This window comes from Pseudopipra pipra, chromosome 3 (genome assembly GCF_036250125.1).
Source record: "Pseudopipra pipra isolate bDixPip1 chromosome 3, bDixPip1.hap1, whole genome shotgun sequence".
NCBI classification, from domain to species: Eukaryota; Metazoa; Chordata; class Aves; order Passeriformes; family Pipridae; genus Pseudopipra; species Pseudopipra pipra.
This window is the reverse complement of record NC_087551.1, coordinates 25,738,337-25,745,770: the sequence shown is the minus strand read 5'-3', so window position 1 is coordinate 25,745,770 and position 7,434 is coordinate 25,738,337. Positions and strand designations below refer to the sequence as shown.

General features: G+C 36.4%; 1 long non-coding RNA gene across 1 annotated transcript; it reads left to right on the top strand.

Moving 5' to 3' along the window:
* Positions 1 to 4,049: 4,049 nt before the first annotated feature.
* LOC135412494 (uncharacterized) lies at positions 4,050 to 7,131 on the top strand. Its single transcript, XR_010429689.1, has 3 exons — positions 4,050 to 4,531; positions 5,970 to 6,026; positions 6,419 to 7,131. It is a non-coding gene; the product is annotated as an uncharacterized LOC135412494 (long non-coding RNA).
* Positions 7,132 to 7,434: the final 303 nt, after the last annotated feature.

Sequence of the window (7,434 nt, the reverse complement as noted above, 5' to 3'; positions counted from 1 at the left end):
CCACAGGAATGCAGTGGATTAACAATGCATGATAAAAATACTAAAAAGACAGTATTCTTTCCTTCTATTTAAAGTATACCATGCAGCACTTCCTTTGGAGGAACTGAGAAGTAATTATCATCATACCACCATTTCCTCAGTGACTAGATTAACAACAGGTTATGGGGGTCCAGAGCTGGGGAGTTTAGCCTTGTTACCATTTATAGGTTCTCTCTGTGTCCTATAATATACTTTCCCATTAGCTGAAAGTGCCGTTTCAGGAAATTGCCTTAAGGGTAGGTTTGATGTGGGGTGGGGGTGAGGGAAAAAAGCAGTTGCCCTGCTCCATGTAGCTGTAGACAGTTACTTAGTGAGAAGCAGGTGTGTGATTTTCTTATTTGTGAAATCTTTTCCATTTATTGTTTAGTAGGATGGCATCTTCAAAGTTCACACAGACCACGGCATCTCATCCTTTTAAAGTTAGTCAGTAATAGGCTAAAAAGAATGAAGGGATGGTAATAAATGACCTGGTTACAAAAGTCTAGTTTTGTTATTAGCTAAATCTTATTAGAATAGAATACCAGCTGTATTAATACTGATTAATCATAGCTACACGGAAAGATATTTGTCTCTTGTCCTCAGAACCGGTAATTGTACTGAGATTATTTTCCTTCTGTACCATCACTGCTCCTGACAGCACTACTCCTCTTGTTCTGGAATGGACCAACTGACAGTCCTGAAGGCCATGTGTAACTTGAACATTTCTTTAAGACTTCAGTAGATTTGATTTGTGGTTTGAGACATTTACTGTCTCCTGGTCCATATTTATTGAATTTTGAAATTCTTACATGTCCAATAAGACAGTCTCGCAGGTAAATGTGTCTGGTCTCAGATGTCAGTCTCAAGTACATTTACTCTTTTTTTTTTTTCCCGTTGCTGCAAATTCATGAAGAATATGTTATATTTTTACATAAAGTATTTTTAAACCTGAATGAATGAGATTGTTGGGTGAAGGAAATCTAGCAATTGAGACTCTGGATAAATTTGCAAGTAGAGAACCCCAAAATTATCCAATTCCTTGCAGAGACAACAAAGGTAACACCAGAAGTGAAAGGCCAGCAAGAGCCTTATGTGTTATTTGTGAAAGACAATATTTTTTTTATTCACACTATTTAATATAAATCTGGAATAACTCAATTTTAAATGAGATTACTAAAGGGAAAATTTTCCCCTAAACAACTCGTGAAATTCTACTTTCCAACTGTTTTTTAAGCATCCTTTCAAAATTGAAGATGCTCTTCCAGCAATATGTTTTGCCTGAGATCATCTGTGAACATAAAACTTCAGTAATGCTCTTGATCAAATACAATAGATTCTGGGAATACTGATCTACAAATTGATTTATATTCTTGTGTGATTCATTATGAACAGTTCTTTTTTACATTTTTTCCCCCTCCTATTAATGCAGACAAACTCCACACCTAGACACAGGATGACTATAGAGACCATTGTTAGGATTAGCAGGGGTTTTATTTTAATTATGTACAGAGTTGTTTATATATAATGTGCATTTGTATTTTATTTTGCATAAAGTCTAATAATAAAACATCTTTATTTCCAAGGGTGATTCTATTGGATTCTTACATTTGAATGCCTCCTGGTCTTCCACATGACTTGACATCAGATGAAAAGTAGATCATCTATTTTAGTAGTAAATCTGATCGGGGATGTTGTGCCACTTCATTTTTAACCCAATGTTAATTTGGCAGATGTGTGTTTAGACAGTCTATATCATCTGACTAATGCAAAAAACTCATTCATCCAAAGAAACCGTGTATCTTCTGCTCCTTTTCCATCTCATTTATGCATACGTACAGATAGGGCTAACTATTCAAAAGATACTAATATGAAAATGATGTCAATTTATTTTATAATCAGAACAGAGCATGACTGAAGCAAATCAAGAATGCTTCAAAGACTGTGTGCCAGACCTCCTTGTCAAGAGCAGGTGGTTGAAGAGTCAACAATATGACATAAGTGCTTTGAGTGTGATCCGAATGAGCATAACTGATTCACGACCACATGGTATCTATATATTTTATGGGTGCCTTTATTCCAATCAATGCTGCATTGAGACATAAATCAGCATAGGGGGATGTTTCTACTATGCTGATCAATGAGATACATCTTTTATATGAGGTGCATGGTTCTATATGTACTCAAGACCTCTTACAGATGCTGCCCCTATAATAGTGAATATTTGAAAAATGTTTTGCTGACAAGGAATTCAAAAGTCCTTTTGATTTTTGGTTAAAATTAATTGGCATGATATTGCATGCTGATACTTGATTGTCAGTTCATGCTCAATGACAAAATCACCAAAATCTCTCTGAAAATATTGTGCAATAAACTTTCTAATCATTCATAAGTGCTACAACACAGCGTGGAGAGAGGGAATATCTAATAATTTGTTAAGAGCAAACTGAATTCCTCCTGTGATGAGGTAATAGATCCACAGGTAGAGAGGACAGACTAAGTCTCCAGATCTTATGTTACTTATGTTTTGGGACTCTTTTGAATGGTTCCCTAATCAGAAAGCTAAGGAAATGAAGTCTTGTGAGTAGATGCAAAGCTGAATTAAAAGTGAAAATAGATAATAATGACCTAATTATATTGTTTAATTGAAATATATACTGAGAAGTTTCTACAGGGAGTTATTGTCAATTAAATATAGTTAAATATTCTCATGAATTATCTGAATGAAAGAATAATATTATATGCAGTAAATTTGCATATGACAGGAGATGGAGGTTTCTGAACATGTGGAAAGCAGAATTAGAATCCCAAATGATCTTGACAAATTGGAGAGATCATCTGAAAAAAATAGGATTAAGTTCAATAGGGAAAAATGCAAAGTGTTAGGCAGAAATAATCTGCACGGATACAAGATGGGGTAACACAATAGACAGCAGTTCTCTGGAAAAGATCTGGGAATGTGAATCAAATTAAACATGAGTTGATGAATTATTAAAAAGCTAAGTGACCCGCTAGTATGTATATGAAAACCAGAATGTAGCCTGCAGAAGTAATCTTCTAGGAATTTATACTGGTAAGGTCTCAGCTTGGAGCAGTGTAGCCAAGGAGAACTTGAAAAACTGAAGTTATTAAGCACTCAAAAAAGAAGATGGAAGGGTCAGGGCAATAATTAAGATGTAAAAGAACCATTCTGTTGTGAAAAGAGGTAATATGTCCTTTTTGTTCATGACAGACTTAAAAAGAAATAACAAACTAAATTACACCAGAGGAGAGTTAGAATAGTTGTTAGGAAAATCTTTCTAGGAGTAAACATAGGTAAGCCTGGAGAGGTGGTGAAGTCACAATCATTAAGAACATATATATGTAGCAAGTGACATGAATATTGATTCTGCCTTGAGAACAGTCTAGATGACCTTTTAAAGTCCTTTCCAGCTCTACTTCTTATAATTTTATATAAAGATAGGAGTAGGTTTTGCAACTTTGCTTATCTCAAATAGCAGCCAGTTCCATGAGGAGATCTAGTGAGTCACTGGAAAAATTCCTAGTCAAAATGAGCAATATTTCCCTGTGTACAAGAACTGGGTTTGGTGAAGTTACTGCTTAGCATTCTTGCTGTGTGAATTTTTTTGATAAACTTATATTGACTTATACCAGGAAATATTTAAAGATCACTATTATAAATATAATGAAATAAATTGTAACTTCTGAAGTGATTTGATCTAATTAGGGAATAAGGGTGAGTGTTCAGTAAAATTAATTCTTACTCAGTCGCCCATGGAAAGCCTTGGGAAAAGAAAGGTGTCTGACTCATGCCACCTTTATGTATACTCCTGCTGTTTTGGACTGCAGCTCTTTCAGGAGCCAGTGCACTGGCTTTACAGAACTCATTCTCCCATTCTGCTGGGTATGATGTTGAAGTTCAGGCCATGGACACAGTGCACAGCAGTGCACAGAACACAATGTTCTGCATGGGTCTCTTTCAACCTCTGTGTTCTCCTGCTCTCAGTCTGTTATTGTTTAGGCTGGTGATTAAATGCTTAGAGGGTGTAGTGATGGAGAAATATTTCCACTATCCAAAAAATACATCAGTTTCTGAATATTTAGAGAAGCTTGTGAAATTCTTCATACCTTTCTGCTCCTTGAAGTCTGTGGTAACTCTTTTGTATGCTGTTTCCTTCCAGCTTTATGTACCACATGGTACCAAATATCTGTAGCAGAGATTGGGAAACCTCTGTTTAGCAGGTCTGGTTTATGGTTATGCTATAAATAGAGGTGAAACATGTAACTCATTTCAAGAATAATTTCTTCACTGAGATCACAGGATCATTTAAAGCTGTCCAAACACTTAGGATGAGTGTCCAGATAGTCTTTCTTTTTTTTTCTCAGGAAATTTGGAAGTGGGACAGTTTACTCACTGTAGATGATTCATATCTTTATATCCTAGTTTGAAGTGGTTCACCACACCATGGCCACAACTTCAAAAGTGTCAGATGATCATCAGACATCACTCCTGCCTGTAAGACTGATTGATTTCCCCAGCTTTCTAGAGTTTTCGTAACTTACTAACCTCTGCCCCCAAACTCAAACAATTTAGGTTCAAGAACAAGCATTAGGAAACTGTTTATGAAATAACGAATATACTAAATTCCTGAACAGACAAATCTTTTAAAGCCAGAGCTCTGGGGACTCAAGTGCAGAGATTCTCATGGATTCTTAAAGCACTTTTCCATGTTCCTTTACAAAGGTTTTATCTTTTCCAGTTTTAAATCTTTTTGTCTAGACAGCAGTAAGTAACTGGCATACCTTTCTCTCAAGAATGGTATGGTTAAGTCTTTCAGATAAATATAGCTGGATATTTAAATGCAAAAATAAATGTCTAAAGCTCTACTTATTAGTAGCATCTGTCTCATGCTTGATGTGTACTTCTCAGAAATATTCTAATACCTACAGGGGCTATATTTAATCAACCTTGCTTCTGATTTGGTGATCACATGTCATGCGCTGCCTATATTGTTGATTTTGTTGCTAAGACCCGCTGTGAGTTCTAGTTTCCAGTGTTTCAGGTTACATGTTTAAACCTGGCCTTCCAACTGTTTCACGCTATCCTGTGTGTCCCCATCTACTAAAGCTGATACTCTGGAGGCCCTCTCTTTCCACACTGGTCCACATTGGCATGAAAAATTGAGTTGAAAGAGGAGTTAGGATTACAGATTTTTTTTTTTTGTTGTTTATGGTAGTTGTTAAATTTCCATTTTGGAAATGTTACTAAGAGGAAGACTTAGGAAGCACATATTGGGTGTATGTGGTCAGCAGATCGGCCTCTGTCACCCTCTCCCTTCCCAGAGCATTGCAGCCACTAAGGAATAAAACCCAGAAAACATGATGAACCTAGCAGACAACAAAGCTGAGAAGCCAAAGACAACTAGACAGAAAAAATTTTACTTGAAAACACTTTCCCACAAGCCTTTGATTTGACATTTTTCACTAGAACAGATAAGGAAAAATTTGGTCCCATGGACACTTATTTGGGGAGTTATATTTAGGCTCACCTGTGTTACTCGAAGAGAGCTCCATGTACACCTGTGAGGTTTTAAGTAAATTACAATACAAAGTGTCAGTGAATTCCAGTGGGACTTGGCCTATCCTGGTTAAATTGTGTGCATGATGACATATCAGTCAGCATGATAGGGCTTCACTTCTGCAAGTAGAAACCCATCACGCACTGTGTTGTGGAAATTATTGTTCCATGCCAAAAAGCTGTACGTTACTCTCTCTATCAGGCACAAGTCCATTCCTCTCACTCTCTAGATATTTTCTGTAAATGGCTATGGGTAGTTTGTGTTTCTTCAGTGACTCTAGATTTGTATAAATGTTAAAACGCATTGTAAATTCTTTGGCAACATGTTAATACTCCTTTGATTAGAACAGCCACTGTTGTTTGTTTTTATATTTAGAGCAAAGAAATGCAAACATCCTTACCATCAAGAGAGCTAAGTGGGGTAGTACTGAAGGTAGGTTGTTTTGAATCTCTGTACTGCCTGTATTCTAAGCTTAAGTTTGTATGTGCCTGTTTTGCTATCTGGTCCAGCAGAAGCTACTGTCTTTCAGAATGCAATAAAAACTATTTTCTGAAGACTTGTTTTGGGGAGATAAAGTGCAGAGGAGAAAAAAAAATTCAAACTAAACAAATTCATACACTGAGGTCGACTTTATCTTAGAAGAGTTGCTTGGATTTTCATACCCCCACAGTGGCTCATTGATCTACATGCCAAAAAGAGCTGGTTGGTTTTGATTTACAGATTCTACATTGTTTAGGAGATTATAGTCTAATTCTCCTTCTGCTGTGACTAGTCAGGGCATGAACTGCAGTCATAATGATAGGCACTCTGTTTCTGGATTTTAGCATGCCAGGCAAGGAAGTCACTTCAAAGTAAAGCTGAAACACGTGAAGAAGTTGTGGGGGAGAGAGCACTAGGAGGAGGAAATTAGTTTGACCTTGGCTTATTAAAGAGTAACGTATGCTGATGAATTGGTGAATTTAGGCACTGCTAAAATTGATAGTACAGGATGAAAATGATATCTGCCTTTTATTAATAGAGTTGGTATAAAATAGCAAATGTAAGAAAAATGTAATTTGGACAAGGAATCCATTTTAATGGGAAAATACTTTGTTGTCAATGGTAATTGATATTATTTGTGTTGGAGTTGTGTTCAGGGTCCGCTTTGGGATGAGAGCATAGGGAGGAACCACACTGCACATTTGTTCTGTGTATGTCTAAAAAGATTCCCTGTCTTCACAGTTCACAGGTCCCACAGGGGTGGGATAAAGGGAGTTCCTGCTTACAGAAAGCAGTGAGGGCAGGAGCTTAACGTCAGGACTTTGAAATATCCTTGAAATTACTCGGTAAAATGTAGTTTATAGATGTGTAAAGCTCTTCTAGGTATTTTGGTATACTTTAGATTTTTCTGGGTTTTTTTTGTGTGGTGGTTTGGGTTTTTTTTAATTTCTTTCCCCTCCTTCTAAAGTCTGGCCTGAGATCTTAAAAGATGCTATAGTTTAGAGCTTTGTATTCATAATATTTGGCACTTTCTAATCTCTTATTTTAGTTCACTCTATTACAGCACAAATGAAGTACAAGAAACCCTTGACTTGGACCCTGGATATTTGTAATACACAACTTATTTGCTATATTTTGCCTCTTTGCAGACAAACATGATCCTCTTTCCTTTGATATTTTAAATTATTTCCTTAATTATTTCTGGGACTAGTTTCTAGGTTGTTGCTTGTTCAAGAGTAGTCTATTGTGTGGTCTAATGACAAAATTTGAGCAGATTAGGCTTGCTAGTACTTGCTTCTATCTCAAAGAGACGAGTGTCATTCTGAGGGCTGAGTTTCTGACACAATATTTACAATTATAA